At 42.6% G+C, this 16303-nt stretch overlaps 1 protein-coding gene across 1 annotated transcript in view; it reads left to right on the top strand.

The window, feature by feature from the left end:
• The window catches only part of STX18 (syntaxin 18), a 1377880-nt gene that overhangs the window by 1215251 nt on the left and 146326 nt on the right, over positions 1-16303 (top strand). The gene's annotated exons all lie outside the window — the stretch shown is intronic.

The raw sequence follows: 16303 nt of genomic DNA, 5'->3' as shown, positions 1-16303 counted from the left end.
CAGTCCAGGTTACCCACCATCCCCTTTTTTTCATTGCTGTACTTCCCATCTCTATGCTACCTATGTGGTGTATTTGCTTGTAGATGAAGGAAATGTTTATAGTAATATATGCATGTTTTTTGGCATAATTCTATCTTTCCAGCCTTCCTATCTTGGGGCACCTGACATCTGGGGCAAGAAAAACTGAAGAAAATGGCATCGGTTGCAACTTTTATACCCCTGGTGCACTGACGTCAGGGAAGAGGCTACAGCAACCGATGCCGGACCAAGACTTTGGAACTCGGGCCAACTGCGGGTCGCCTGCCAGCAGGATAACCCAAGTGTAATGACTGCAACAGTGGATACACTCGAACATCTACATTTATGGTAGGTACACAACTGTACTTTTTTCTTCCGATGAGACATTAAACCAAGGTCCCATCTGCTTGAGTTGGTGGTAACTCAGGTGGATGTAAAAGATCCCATGTCACATATTAAAAGAATAGAGAGCATTACCCAATGCCCTGACCAGATTTCTCCTAGTGGTATAAATTCCATCTTGGGTTTTCCCTGAAAAGAGGCCACTTGACTAATGGGACTAACCCAGTCAACAAAGGGTAAGTGAAAAATTAATTAATGGAAAAGAAGTGATTGTTACATGACACATATCCAAGATTATGAAATAAGCTTCTTGGAAAAATAATCTTATAGATGCACATACATACATGGGTGGTTTTGTGATAATAGCTAGCATCTTACCTGCTTAAAATGGCAAGTAACAGCCTCCCACCACCCTTCTACGTTGACACGTATGCCTGACCAGAAATCTAATCCTAAATGTCCCATCCGCTCCCAGTCCTCATCCCAGACCTCTCAACCCAACTGTAATTTAACCCTAAGTTACTCCGTAATCCTTCTTACAAGCTTCTCTTTAACTTAAAACTCCCAAGTCACTCCCCATCCTTAATCCTAACCTTACCTCCTAAATCTGAGACTCCCAGTTGCTCCCTGAAGCTAATCTTAAACCCTGTTTCCTAACCATAAAATTCTTATTTGCTGCCTAAGCTTAATCACAGCCCCCTCTTCCAAAACCTAAAACTCTGTCAGTCCCTAATCCCGCTCCCTAAAACTGACCTAGACAGTCTCTTCCTAACCCGAGTCCCAAACCTCAATTTCTAACCCTTAAATCTCCCAGTTTATCCTTAACCTTAATCCCAAACCTTGCTTTTTAACCCTAACCCTAGTTTCAAACCTCACCACTAACACTAACCTGAAATCCCCAGACACTCACTTAACCTAACTGTAAAATTCCCACTCACTTGCTCTCCACAGCTTTTGCACTTAACTTTTCAAGCACCAGCCAGTTGCTAACCCCAATGCTACCCCTTTTCCCAACCCTAACCCTACACCTTACCATAATAAAAACCTTCCAGTAACACTACCACTATTCATACAAATTTGAAGCTAGTCTTATGGGACTTTGTGTTAATATTGGGATAGGAAACCATTTTCCTTTCTCAATGTTTTTAGTTTGAAATTTCTTGCGTTCAGTATTTTTTATACCTAAATATGTGTGTGTGTATGTGATAGACATTCATATGTTCGGCCAAATGTGCTACACTGCTGCTGCAAACTGCGAACCACGAAATTCGAAACCCAAAGTGCCAAAGTACAAAACCTCTCCCCCTTTTTGGCCCATGGTAGCTCTCGTTTTGGCAGTGGAGCGATCGGGAATGTCGATACTTTTATGACATTTAGGGACGTCGGCGTAATAGAATTCTGCTCAACGGTTCGAAGATACTCCCATTCAGCAATGTGCCTTCGCACATATGAATGTATACCATATATATATATATATATATATATATATATATATATATATATATATATATATATATGGGACTACTTTACTTCACCTAAAACTCATTTGACTGACTTTCTTTGACCGACACCCAAATGACCTAAATTTCAAATTACTAACAACTCATTTGATCATTTCACTGACTTTTAAGACATAGACTTGTTATGGGTTTCCCTTCACGTGTGACTTGCTTGTGATAAAAAGAATTACTGTAACGTACAGTGCTGACTGTCAGAGTACCGATAGTCATGTCGAAAGTAGTGTTGTAGGGTTTCTGCAGGGCCGGTGTTAGCATTTTTGGGGCCCCCAGCAAATGTCAAGTTGGGGGCCCCTGAGACACTTCCAGTCTGTGTCACCCTGTTACTATCACCCCTCCTAAGCAACCTGTTAGTTCATGATGTAGTGTTTTAGAGGTAATTTACACAGACTGAACTGTAGTTACAGTGCTCTTACATTATAAGAGGCCCATGTCACAGAAGGACATTCACAGTTAATGGAATTTAGTTGTAGCAATGATACATTACAATAACTCCATATATGGGGCTGGACGTAGGTGAAATGGTGCCCAAAGCACTGCTTACTGCCCCCCCCCCCCACACACACACACACACACGCATCCCGTGGCCTCCAGTACTCCCATCTCCTGCCCCCCAGCTCTCCACATTATGCACATTACTTTTTTCTCCCTTTTCTCACATTTTGCCTTACTTTTCAGCTTTTTCAAGAATCCACCTTTTTCTACATGCTCTAAAACGCGTTTTATTTTTTCTTTTTATACAACCTGCTTGACTTACAAAGCCATGTCTGACCCAGCTTTGTTAGAAATGTTACATATGGAATACACTGCAACTATAAAACAAAAACACGTATAGGTACCACGTTTTTTTTTTCCTATAACACTTTGAGTCCGTATTTGGCTGCTGCAGCCCATTTTTAGTTATTTTTAGTGATTTTCAGTTATTTCCACTCCACAATATTTATATTGAAATAGTTTTGTAACATAGCAATTAATTATTGGTTTTGTAAGAATACATGATTTTGTCATAGTGTTAAAATGAATTTTATGAGTTGTATTTTAAATATATTCTTACATAGGCGTTTAGGTTTTAGCAATTCTGTCTTTAAGGATTAACTAAGGTTAATTAATTAATTAATTATGGTAATGAATGTAACCATACATCCTCTGACCTATTTAAGCATTAGTGAGACTGAATGTTTTTATCTGAAGCCAATCAAACGAAAGGCGCTTTATCCTGAGTGTGTTTTTACAAGTGAATAAATTTTGGGTTTTAGCTGTGGACGCAGTTTCCAATACGTGTTTTTGTTTTATAGAAATGCTACATATAAAGAAATCCCAATCCCTCAGCACCACATGGTCCAGAGTCCTCAACCTCATTACATGCTGAAGGGGCAGGTTCATAACCCAGAGACTGCCCATGCTCTGGAATAGACTTCCCATACATGTCAAGCAGAGCACCTCACTGGCCCTCTTCAAAAGAAATCGTGAATGAATGGGAAATAGAAGTTCACCCCGGGTATCACTCCAGTGGCTCTACTCGATAGAGGCACTAGTAACTAACGTTGGGCTGCACAATGCCAGGGCACTTCTATGGGCTAGGCTTGTAAAGGCTCCAGGGCCATTAGCCTAGTACACACCTTTGAACCTAATGGCAGTTTGAACAGAAACTATGATTAAGGAAAAATATTCAGTGTTGCAGTTCAGGTTTAGTTTTCCTTGCATTTTAGAACATTTTCCCAACCTTTTAATCCAGTGGTGGCCTGAAAAAAGTCATGAGTCAGAAAAGAATTTCAGTCTTACTTTTTTGTCTTTCAAGAAAGACATAAGTTGTGCCCAAGGGTTTAATGTTCAAAGTTGACAAAATAGTAGCTCACAATAAACTAATGATACAATTGTTGTAAGGACACACAAATCCTGTCTGGGAATACTGCCTGCCCCCCCCAAAGAAAAAGGCAGTTGCTGCCTGTACATCCCTCTGATGTTATATTGGGATGAAAGCAGAAGTTCAGATGGCAGTGGTCATGCATTTTAAGTGAATGCTTTTGTATATATACATAGCATGCCTTTTCACTCCTCACCCGTTCCTTCCCAAAGGCAATCACCACTATATGTGCCTGGTGTGCGATTGTGACAAAAGTGGAAAAAAAGTAATGAATTCCACTTTGTTGCTAATATTCAGTACACTGCCCCTGCACATGGTATAGTAACTTTTTTGTATACCTCTGAGGTTTGTGAGAAAAGTAAAAGAAACAGTGACCCCGTTTCCAACAGAAGCTATAAAGACCTCTTCTGCATACCTCCAAGATTTGATTGTGATGAGAATTAAAGAAGTAATGAACACACAATCGCCAGTCCCCCAAACAACTGCACTCCCCTGTCACAGGTACACCTTCCACATGACATCCCTACCACCTGTCCCCTACCTTGTATTTCTAAAGAGCAGATCATGACTGCCCTCTCTTAAGGCCAAAAGCGCAACATCTATGGGACCTGATATCCCAGGCTACGTCCTACATGCCCTCCAACAAGAACTAGCAAAACCATTGGGTGCTCTCTTCAATCAGTCCAAGCACTGGCTTCATCCCACCTGAATGGAAAATGGTCACCATTATGCCCTTGCACAAAGGTGGTGCTTCCACTGACCCCGGGAATTATAGACCTATTAGCCTGACCAGCCTTTATGTGCAAGGCCATGGAGTGAATTATCATGGACTTTATCAACAAAGATATAGGTAATCTCCAAACACTTGACCCTACTCAGTTTGGATATGTCAAAGGGAGATCATGCCTGTTAAACCTGGTAGACTTCTTCAAGAAAGTCGCCAAGGCCCTGGACGAGGGGAAATCTGTGCATACAGCCCACCTAGACTTAGCCAAGGCTTTTGACACTCTCCCCCACTCAGGCATCATGAAGAAACTAACCCAGCTAGGTGTCGACCCTTATATCATTAAATGGGTCACTAACTGGCTCACTAATAGAACACAGATACTCAAAACAGGGAATATACCTCCAACAGCAGACCTGTAACCAGTAGTGTTCCACAGAAATTAGTCCTGGGACCTCTACTGTTTTGAATCTATTTCTCAGAAGTACAAGCAAAAACTAAAGGTCTGTGGCTGACAAAGTTTGCTGACTGCAAACTGGGAGTGGTCATAGAATCTCCATATGAAATCAACATCCTACAAGAGGGTCTTACTCAAACGATTGGTGCCAAAGTCATGGCCTTAAACTCAATGAAAAAAAATGTATTATCATCCCTTTCAGTGAGAGCAATGTTCCTGCTAACTACCACATCAATAGCAACACCCTAAGTACGCACTCTGTGGTGAGAGACCTGGACACACAGGTTGATGCAACCTTATCTTTGATCACCATGTCTCCACAGTGGTAAGAAGGGCATTCTACACTGCTCATCTCATAAGTAAGGGCATTGCCTCCAGAAAAAACGAAGATATACCCTCACTTTGCTCTTCCCTCATTAACTCAATAATTGACTACAATGCCCCTTTTGGTATGTACCTTTCCAAGCACCTGCAGCAATTGGAGAAACCACAAAGGCTCCTCACAAGGAAAATTCAAGGTCTTCAGCATTTGTCCTATGTGGCTCATCTGAATCACTGTCAGTTTGTTCTGTTTCATACAGACTACTCAGAGGCAATCTATGACTCTGCTTTATGGGAAATGATGCATATCTGCAAGTCAAAGGTACACAGGTTACTCACTCCAAAGAACTTAAGCTGGCATGTGAAATTAATAGAACCTGCTAGAAAGACAGATTTGTCTCTCAGAGGTCACCACACCTTTGGAACAGACTCCCGCTTCATGTCAAACAGAGCACCTCATTGACCCTGTTCAAACAGTCTGGATGATTGGATGGGTAACTGTACCTTCACCCCAGGGGTTCCACTTGTGTACCTCGTGGACATGGGCAATAGGTGCTGATCGTGGAAGTAAGGGTAGAACTTGGCTAGGCTTGTAAGGGCCCTAGGGCCATTAGTCTATTAACGTCCTATGATCCTATAAGACACAGGCATACATACTTCTGTGATGTAATAAGGATTCCCATTACCAAACAATCATAGGAGCATAGGGACAATTTTTAAATGCTGCTCGTACAAACTTAAAAAGTTGATAGAATAACAGGTTTTATATCAGCATGAATTTTTCTTTGTTTGTTTTTTAACTTAAACATTAGCATAAATTTTCTGTTTAGTTAAAACGGATTACAAATCAGTCACCTTTGAACTGACACCAACACCAGAACTCAAAAGGGTGAAATCAGACTAAAAAGCTTCACCAAGGCAAGCTATACCCTCCTAGGTGAAGGTATAACTGCATTCCAAGCCCCACCCCAAGCTGAAAATGGTAACTATGCTGAAACATACATTAAAGCCCTGTACAATCACTTACATATGTATATAAACTTGGCTGTATCAGATACAATCAAAGCCAGAGCCCCAAGTAAAATCAAGCTGCCATGGTGGACTTCCAGCATCAACAAACTATACAATGAATGCAAAAAGTTGCTGTCCAAGCAAACAAAGACAAGGACCCAACAATGGAAAAGCACCCTCCACAGCCTTAACAGGCAAATAAGACAACTTGTCAAATCCTCCAAGAGCTCCTTTGCGAGAAACCTAGCAAGTACTCCCAAGGATAACCATAAGCCCTTTTACAGGTATGTACGTAACCCAAAGGGTAGGACCCAAGCATGTCCAGAATTGTTGGCCAACAGTACCACGCACACTGACCCCACAGAGATGGTGAATCTGCTAGCGTATAGGTTTGGTGAAAATTCCACTCCATTATCCCCTCCTAACTTAAAAAAAACCCTCCCTCAAACCTATCCACCTTAAATATCTAAAGAGCAGGTCCTCAAATCCCTGTCCAAAGCAAAGAACACGGCCTGTTTAGGACCAGATGGCATCTCTGTCTGTCTTCGAAACAGGCTAAAACATGAAGTAGCATCACTACCAAGTACCCTTTTCAGTCATAGCATAACAGGCTTTGTTCCTGCAGAATGGAGAACAGCTACAGTTATTTCCCTCTACAAAGGTAGTCTAGTAACAGACCTGGGGAATTACAGACCCATAAGCCTGACCAGCCTCATCTATAAAGCCATGGAGCATATCGTTATGGACCTCATAAATAAAGACATAGTTGACCTCCAAACCCTGGATCCTAGCCAATTCAGCTTTGTGAAGGGCAGATCCTGCCTTTTAAATCTGGTGGATTTCTTTGAAAGTGTGACCAAGACCACTGATGGAAAATCTGTGCAGACAGTATACCTCGACTTGGCCAAGGCTTTCAACACAATCCCACATTGAGGCATTACTGATAAATTTAGCAAACTGAATGCAAGCCCCTTCATTGTAAGATGGGTTGCCAACTGGCTCACAAACTGGACACACACTGTCAAAGTGGGTGACACCATATCAACCAGCAGACTTGTTACCAGTGGGGTGCCATGGGGTTCAGTCCTGGGGCCCCAACTGTTTGGTATATACTTCTCAGAAGATCAGGCCAAAATTAAAGGTTTGTGGCTGACCAAGTTTGCAAATGACTGCAAACTAGATCCAATCACTGAATCCCCAAATGATGTCAGTATACTCCAGGGTGTGTGTGTGTGTGTGTGTGTGTGTGTGTGTGTATATATATATATAATATATATATATATATATATATATATATATATATAATATATATATATATATATATATATATATATATATATATATATTTATATATATATTTGTGTGTATGTATATATATATATATATATATATCTACATCTACATACATATGAATTTCTGTGTCAGTCAGAGTTTTTAGGCTGTTCTTTTTTTCCCTGAGGTTGTATAGCTATGAAGTTAAAATATACAAGTAAAGCAGAAGCATAGTGTAGTTGCAGCCCTCATTCCACACAAAAGCATTAAATTGTCCATTGTTGAAAATCCTAAAGTGGCATTAGGGTACTCTTCTTAACCTTTAAAATCAATTCCTGACTTGCTGCTGTTTAACCTTTACCCAGAAAGCACGATGATGTCTTAGTAGGTATTTGCACTCTGTTTATGTCTGCAGGTTTCACTAAAGTGTGATTTTAATATCTTACAATGGCCAGATAATCAAAACCAGTTGATTTGATGAACTTAAAATGCTTAGCCTGGAAACGCTTTGCTTATTGGCAATGGCTTCTCGAAGAAGTAGTTTTGTGTTTCAGGCTTGGAGGGGTAAAACACTATAAAGTTGTCCGTAATGACAGAATGTGAATAAAAAGCTTTCTTTATGTCTAATGTTGCACCTGTAGTGGTTTAAATCAAACTTTACCCTCCATTTTCCCAAAGTTTTAGAATTGGGGGAAAATCCATGCTGGATAAATATATATATATATATATATATATATATATATATATATATATATAACTCATACACAGCTTGGAAAAATCTAAAGAGCTGAAGAAGAAAAAAAAAAAGCCCAACGTCAAGAAAGTTTATTGTTTTAATAAAGAAGTTTCTTGACGTTGGGCTTTTTTTCTTCAGCATATTGGAGTTTTATTCCAGTTTTACAGCAATTACCTTGATGTTCATCGTGCATACAGCTGCAGTAATCACAGATGGGTTTTCAGCCGTCAGGCGGTCCCTCGGTCGGCCGAATTCCAAAGTCTTGGTCCGGCGTCTGTTGTCGTCGCTTACGCTTCTGACGTCAAGAAGGCCAGAGTATATAAGACACAGCCGACGCCATGTTCTCCAGTCTTTTTTGCCGCGCGGTGCCCGAAGCAGAAGCAGTTTGCAAGTGCCAGTCGGCCAGCTCCTGATTTACGAAAATATTTGGAACCGAAGTCTTCATTAAAGCTAAGTACCCCGTTGGGGAAACTTTTCTTGCCTCAGACCGATGTCAGAAAAAGTTAATAATTGTATTTCTTGTGGGAAGCAAATACCGCATAAGGATTTCCATTCCCTTTGCATACCTTGTTTGGGCCCAGACCACGATGTCTCGGCTGTCGCTTTTGCTACCTTCAATAAACGCACTATCAAGCGCCGGGCGGAGTTCGCCCAACACTTTTGGTAGAGCTTTTGACTATAAAAGTCGTCGGACTCTCCGACTACCGCTTTATCCAAAAACGCAAGGAAAGGACCGACACGCGAGGCCCGCGGTCTCTACCGACACCACGCCAAACAGGCTACGCGTGGTCCGGTTCTCAGCGAGACGCCTTTGCAGTCCCTGACTACCGGCGAGACTCCTTTGGCGGTGTCTTCTGTACCGAGACCGCTGGGTCATCGGCCCTTTCCAGACTACAACCAAGCCCGGCTTATGTCGAGCCTACTAATGTGGACAGATCCACCTCCACCCCTGGTGTATTTAGGCCTCCATCTTCTTTTCTATTAAGGCCTTTACTAAATCCAAAGCAGCCAGGCATCACACTAGGCCTGCTGCTCAAGGCCAATCTCCTGGATCCATGCCTAAGAAACAGATGCTTAAAATGGCTGAGGATCTAATAACTCTCATCAGAGGTTCTCAGCCCCCTCCTGACAAGAGACCCAGAGTGGAGGAAGAATCCCCCTCTTCTGATCAGGGATCCATTTTATCAGAGCATTCTGATGCAGAGGAACACTCTTACTCCCCTTTTGAGGATTCGGATGCAGAACAGTCCATTCCTTCTGTACCCCCCCCCCCCTGAGGATTTTTCTTTTGGGGAAACCTTGCACACCTTGAGGGAACACTTCCATTGGGAAGGCCAAGACTTTTCAGATTCCAAGAAAAGACTTAGGGAATTTCTTTGGTTACCTCAGCACAGACCTCTGGCTATACCCCCTGTTTTGGAGGTACTGGATGATGTCTATTCGGAGGCTTGTCTTAATCCTGATTCTCTGCCTCCTGCACCAGTAAAGCCTGATAGATATTACAGAGTACCCAGTTCTCACCAATTTCTTTACAAAGGCCATAATGCTGACCCTGAAACCATTTCACAAGGCCCTAAGGGATTAAAGGCCTCCACTGCCAAGAATCCACTTCCTGCAGAAAGGGAATCTAGATCTCTAGAAAGGTGGGGTAAGAAGGTATATACCTCAGCCACCCTAGCCATGAGGGCCTTAAACTGCCAGTTTCATATGATTAAATATCAACAGTTCCTGTTATCACAATTAAAAAACAAAATGTCTCAACCTAAACAACCAGATTTAAAAGAGTTACAGGATATGATGCATAGTGCGGAACAAGTGGGTAAACACGCCTTACAATGTGGTTATGATGCCCTAGAGGCCTCCAGTAGAGCGGCTGCTACAGGATCAGTCATTCGCAGACATGCCTGGCTTAGGGAACAAAATTTGCCTGATCATGTGAAAGCTAAACTTCTTGATGCTCCTTTATAAAAGGATGTACTTTTTGGTACTAATGCTGAGGATATACTACGAAAAATGGAAGAAAAAGCCAAATCTATGCAAACTGTCAAAGCTTTCTTACAGGTCCAGCCACCACGATTTAGCAGGAATTGGCCTTCAAAAAACTGGTCTTTTCCAGCCACTGACAAGCCCCAAAGAGGTAGATACAGACGCACAAGGGGCAGAGGGCAGTCACAAGGATCATATAGAGGCAGACAATGGCAATCCCCAGCACCAAGAGGTGGTGAAGACAGTGCACAACAATACAGGAAGCAAACCCAATGACTCCCTCATTTCCATGCCAAGCAAGTCTCAGCTGGCAGCACCTTTGGGAGGGAAACTAGCATTATTTGCAAACAATTGGCATATTGTCACAACAGACAAATGGATTCTGGACATTATAAACAGAGGCTACAAATTTCAATTTCACACTCTTCCAAAATGAGAGGCATGCCAAACCTACCACAAAATCAAAGGGTAGAGGCACAACTGCAAATTTCAAAGCTCCTAAACATGAGAGCTATACAAAAGGTACCTACGCACCAACAAGGTCAAGGTTTTATTCAAGACTCTTCCTGGTACCAAGAAAAGGAACCGACTGGAGACCCATTCTGGACTTATCCATCCTAAACACATTTCTACTGCACCAAAATTCAAGATGCTCACATTACAGCAACTTCTTCCCATGCTGGGCAAGGAGTTTTGGCTGGTAACATTGGACCTCAAGGAGGCATACCTGCATGTCCCAATCAGACAAAGCTGCAGAAGATACCTCAGATTTCTTGCAGGTTCAATCCACTATCAATTCTCTGCATTGCCCTTTGGCTTATCTACTGCGCCCAGAGTATTCACAAAGTGCCTGGCATCAGTGATTGCCTATTGCAGACTTCAAGGGATACAAATTTACCCTTATCTGGACGACTGCCTGATCCATATGACAGCAAACAAATACTACTGGAACATCTGGCATATGTGACACGGTTACTGCTTTCTCTGGGATACACCATCAACAAGGAGAAATCAAGGCTAACACCATCTCAGAAAATAACCTTCCTGGGTGCCAGCTTGGACACAAACACCCAGATGGCATACCTTACGTCAGAAAAACAAGGGCAATTATCTCAGTACTACAAAACACTAGCAAAAAGTACCAGGCTTACTGCAAGGAAAATCCTGCAGGCTCTGGGATTCATGGCATCTTGCATTCTGCTAATCCCATGTGCAAAGCTGCATATGAGGAAACTTCAATGGTACCTAAAAAATCTATGGTCTCAACACAGTCACAGCTTGGAAGCAATTATACCAATAATTCCATGTCTGCAAAAGGAATTTCTATGGTGGGCCCAAGCATGTCAAGTAAACACAGGCCTTCCATTCTGCAAGCCTCAAGCAAAACACGTCATAACCACAGACGCCTCAGATTACGCCTGGGGGGCGCACATGAAGGACAGGTGCATTCAGGGCAGATGGTCCCAAAAGGAAAAGCACCTTCACATCAGTCAAAAAAAAATGCTAGCAGTAATAAATGCAATTACAGCTTTCAAGGACTTCCTGCAGCCAGGACAATTACTGATAAGAACAGACAACACCACAGTAATGTGCTACATAAACAAGGAGGAACACACTCATACCCCTTGTGCAGACTAGCCATGACTCTTTGGAACTTGGCTCTGGAAAGACAAATCGAACTTCAAGCACAGTACTTGCCAGGACTGGAAAACACACTGGCAGACACTCTGAGCAGGAATATGACAGATCCACACGAATGGAAGCTGCATCCACAGGTGTTTACGGAGATAATCCAAGCGTGGGGGAGGCCAGACATAGATCTTTTTGCCTCCCACAGGAACCATCAATTGAAAAAGTTTTGTTCAAGGACCTTCCATCCCAAGGCCTGGAAAGTGGACGCCCTTTCATTCAGTTGGGCAACATGGACAGTTTATGCATTCCCACCCCTGCCTCTTCTGCCCAAGGTGCTTTTGAAAGCAAGAACAGACAAACCGAGGATGATACTGATTGCTCCAGACTGGCCAAGGCAACACTGGTATCCACTCCTGAGGAGCCTAACACATACTCCTCCCTGGTCCCTGCCTCTAATACCTCTTCTGCTGACGCAGAACAGCTACAAAACCCTTCACAGTCAGCTGAAAACACTCAATCTGCGTGGAAAATTCCTTAACACCACATCAGACTCTACTCTCCAAGGAGGTGCAGGATGTCATTTTGGAGGCCAGAAGACCATCTACAAGAAAAGCTTACTCCGCAAAATGGAAGCGGTTTTGCTGCTGGAATGAGAAAAGAAGACAGGACCCTAGAAAATTGAACTTGCCTCAGGTTTTACAGTACCTAGCTGAACTGCTGAACAGTGGACTTTCATTTTCTTCCATTAAAATACACGCCTCAGCCATTTCTGCAGAATACAACATGGATCCTCCTTTATTCTCTCACCCTCTCTTACGGCAGTTCCTCAGAGGGGCTAAGAATATAAGACCTCCAAGGAAGCAACCAATACCAGCCTGGGACCTTAATTACATACTAGAAAAATTAGCATTGCCTCCCTTTGAACCTGCTGCCTCAACAGATATTTGTCCTGGAAAACAGCCTTCCTTCTGGCCATCACTTCAGCTCGTAGGGTTTCTGAACTACAGGCCCTCATGGCGGTGCAGCCCTTCCTCATCTTCCATCAGGATAGGGTTTCCCTTCGTACTAATCCATCTTTTATGCCAAAAGTGGTATCCAGGGTAGCCTTAAACCAAGCCATACACCTACCTACCTTTTATCCTAACCCTCAAAACAAAGGGGAAAGGCTGCTTCACTCTTTAGACATCCATAGGCAGCTACATTACTATTTGGACAGAACAAAGTCCTTCAGGAAATCAGAACAACTTTTTGTGTCCTATGCCGTAGGGGCTCAAGGGAAACCAGTTACCAAACAGACCATTTCCAAGTGGATTGGCCACTGCATACGATTTTGTTACTCCTATCATGGGAAATCTGTCCCTACTGGTATCAGATCTCACTCCACCAGGGCCACAGCCACCTCTACAGCCTTCCTCAGAGGTGTGCCTACTAAGGATATTTTGGAGGCAGCCACTTGGAGTTCTGTACATACCTTCACAAAACACTACCACCTGCCCTTATACTCCAGAACAAGAGCAGGCTTCGCCACTGCTGTTTTGCAGGGCATTCTGGCTCAACCCAGCTCCTCATAGTACCTACCACCCTATGCATAGCTTTGGGACTCTACCCATCTGTGATTACTGCAGCTGTATGCACGATGAACATAGTACAGTTTTGTACCTACCATAAATGTAGATGTTCGAGTGCTAATACAGCTGCAGTACAGGTTTCCCTCCCTCCTTCCCTCTTGGTTAGGGCATGGGGCCTAACAACCTCTTCATACCTCCTGACTGGGTTATCCTGTTATGTTTTATTTGCTTGCTTACACTGATTTTGCATTACATTGCATTGCTTGCATATGTGGATAAGCTTTACTTATGTATTGCCTTCCTTTTGGGGGCACCTGACATCTGGGGCAAGAAAGACTGAAGAACATGGCGTCGGCTGTGTCTTATATACTCTGGCCTTCCTGACGTCAGAAGAGTAGCGGCGACAACCGGCCGGACCAAGACTTTGGAATTCGGCCGACCGAGGGACCGCCTGACGGCTGAAAACCCATCTGTGATTACTGCAGCTGTATTAGCACTCAAATATCTACATTTATGGTAGGTACAAAACTGTACTTTCTGCCTTGTAAAAATCTAAAGCTGGCAGAAATGCAGATTGATTTCCGAGGGCACAAAAAAAAAAAAGATTGCCATTTACGAATAAACAGTGTAATCAGTGTCTGACCATTTATACTGCCTTTTTCTTGTGATAGAAAACAAAACAATTGAAGTGTCTGTCAAGACGTACCCCAGGATTCAGTAAACTCTGCATATACTCTGTGTAGAGATGACGTAGAATGTATCCATGTACATGATCAGCGCTCGGCAGAGTGTAATGCATATTAATGAGGCACTCCTAAGTGAGGTATTGTGGCTCATGCCAGTATTACTGGCTACGAAACCTTGAAAACCAACATGGATCTCGAGTATGTGTAAAGGAGAGCACAGATGGTCTGCCCTACCCCCAAATGAACAATACACATCACGTCATGCAGACCATTCCTCTGTACTGCATACATTTTTTCATTAAAGGGGATAGACCCCCCCCCTGCAGTCCATATCCCCAAACTACATATGTAAAAACTCCAGTATTGCACAAACATGGAGTAGAGAGAAAGTAGTGAAACACTACACACTTACAGTCTCCCTCCTCTCCAGGTTTAGCTGCCATGACAGGTTGCCAGTGGTCTTTTAAATTTGTTGTTCTGAGCTTCAGACAACTACCTGAGGACAAACAGCAGCTCTCCCCATTTTTTTATCATTGCAAAACTAACAGCAGCTCACTATTATTCAAGTGGCATATTACTTATTGTCTAGTAGAACTCTGTTGGTCTTGACTTACAGCTTCCCTCCCATAATGCAGTATTAAAGTCGTGCCAGTTACCCAAAGTATTGGCCTAAAGTAGCAGAAAAATGCAACATTCATATGCTTTCCCTCTGTTTAATACTGTCACATGGCTTAATAGTCTAGCATACATGTCTTTGATGCCAGAAATATCAAAAGATTGTGAGCTCCATCCCTGCCCCAGGCTCTTGGCTCTATGTTAATGTATTGGCACTGTTGTGCAGAACAACAGGGTAAGGTTTTGTGGGGGGGGGGGGCTATGTTCAGAAGTTTGCTTCTCTGGAATGTCAAGGCTGTCGCATGCTTGGTCACACCCTCTATGTTGACCACACCCCGTGATATATAGAACCATACCCTCTCTGTCTCACTTTGGACTACTGAAAAGGTGGTAACCCTATTCCTCTCAACCTCTTAGGGAAAGACGTCTGGACAAAGCCATCAGTAATGGGGTGGGGAGAGGGACAGAAATAGTGACACATTTTAAATATTGCTCTTACAAACTTATAAAAGTGATGGAACCAACGAGGTTTGCAGAATGCAGCTCTGCTGCCACCCCCAGGAACAGTACACATCATAAGCCATGAAGACCTCTCAACCTGTTGGGGCAAGACATCTAGACAAAGCCATCAATAATGGGGTGGGGAAAGGGACAGAAATAGGGACATTTTTTAAATATTGCTCTCACAAACTTAGACAGTGGCTAGAAGCAGAACACCAGATTTGCAAAATACAGCTTTGCTGCTACACCTCCAGATGAACAGTACACATTGTAAGTAAGGCAGACCATACCACTCAACCTCATAGGGCAAGGCATCTGGACAAAGCATGACTTAATGTGGGGACAAAGGGCCAAATATAGGGGCACGTTAAATATTGCTCTTATAAACATAGAAAGTTGCTAGAATAACAGAATTTGTGTTAGCATGCATTGTCTGAAGGACATGAAGACTTAAACTCAAAGGCATGTCATTATTTAGTCAGTTTGATCACCATGGCTGTCTGTTAGAGCAAGAAATAGGGACAAAAGCCATAAATAATGTGGGAGCAATTAAGGACAACAAGTAAAGATCATACCTCAACCTCCTGCCACACGAAATCTGGACAAAAAGCATGACATAATGTGGGGACAAAGGCACAAATATAGGAACACTTGTTAAATATTGCTCTTATAAACATAGAATGTTGCTAAAATAACAGAATTCCTGTTAGCATGCATTGTCTGAAGGACACAAAGTCCGAGACTTAAAGGCATGTCATTATTTATTCACTTTAATCCTCAGATCATACTAATGATTTGTCAGAAAACCACAGGCCAAAAAGAAGAGGCAAAAAGCTAGACATTTCTGTGAAAATCTGGACTGTTGAGGGGTATGCTAGGGACACACTTATTAAACATTGCTCTTACAAACTTAGTTGATAGAATGACAGGTTATGCATTCCCATGATTTCTCAGAATGGTATGAAGTCTGAGACTCGGATGTCACTATTTTCTGACTTCAACCCTCGATGCTTTAACAATGATTTGCCAGAAAAAACACAATTGTATGAGAAA

Source organism: Protopterus annectens, chromosome 2.part1 (genome assembly GCF_019279795.1).
Source record: "Protopterus annectens isolate FY-2018-M chromosome 2.part1, PAN1.0, whole genome shotgun sequence".
NCBI classification, from domain to species: domain Eukaryota; kingdom Metazoa; phylum Chordata; order Ceratodontiformes; family Protopteridae; genus Protopterus; species Protopterus annectens.
Note: the sequence above shows the minus strand (reverse complement) of the source record. Positions and strands in the feature narration are given on the sequence as shown.